The sequence below is a fragment of the Opisthorchis viverrini genome, assembly GCF_000715545.1.
Source record: "Opisthorchis viverrini unplaced genomic scaffold opera_v5_131, whole genome shotgun sequence".
Classification (NCBI taxonomy): Eukaryota; Metazoa; Platyhelminthes; class Trematoda; order Opisthorchiida; family Opisthorchiidae; genus Opisthorchis; species Opisthorchis viverrini.
This window is the reverse complement of record NW_008751784.1, coordinates 8816-9689: the sequence shown is the minus strand read 5'-3', so window position 1 is coordinate 9689 and position 874 is coordinate 8816.

Here is an 874-nt window from a genome sequence, read left to right as displayed (position 1 = left end):
TGAAAAGAAAACTAAGTCAACGATGTGAAAAAAACTCATCAAATCGTATGCTTATTTTTTCGTCTTCATGCACTAATAGATGTGCAGTAAACCACCTTTGGGGTGACCAAATATGAGACCAGAAATGAGAGAAAAACCGTTCTGCTGTGGCTCTCATTTTGGTGCACTGTAGCCCAAAGGAAGCAAGAAGGGCGAGGTATTCCCAAGCCTACACGGGGGCAGTCAATAGCCTGCGATGGAGTTCGAACTATGCATATTCCAATCGGCTGCTTTGCGCCTAAACCACTGGGCTGTCTTGTATTCGGCGTTGTGTGAAATACACTCTTTCAGAGAAAGTAATTTTGTGCCTGAGTTCTACAGAGCCACGCTTCTAGCTGACAATATTTGACAATCGTACCCGGCTGTTGTCACCACAATCGAGGCACATCGTTTTGTGGGACTCGTAACTTCAATCTGACACGCTGACTGTAAGTGGGGCTGCCTCTATGAAGAAATAACTTGTACGTGGATTGTACCGCATGAAGTCTCAACTAAAATGCATCGTCATTAGAGATTTCACAATGTTAGATTATTTGGGGCAACTAAAGTGGTCTCTTTTTCAAAGGCACAGGTTTTTCAGTCCGTTTTCCCGAAACGCCGCATCCGCCTCATGCGTATGGGTTAGCCTGCTTCTTCTAGATCATTAAAGTCCGGGAGCGATACGATTCATGAGTAGAAGACGGATATGCGACTAAGATAGCTGTCTTGGTTTCACACAACTAAAACGTCATTGATACATGTTGCGTGAGCCAGGAAATCTCCGTGACCCGGACGATGTGCGCTACGAACCGGTAAGCTGTTGAACCGCGGTAGTCACCGTGTGACAGCCGCTAGT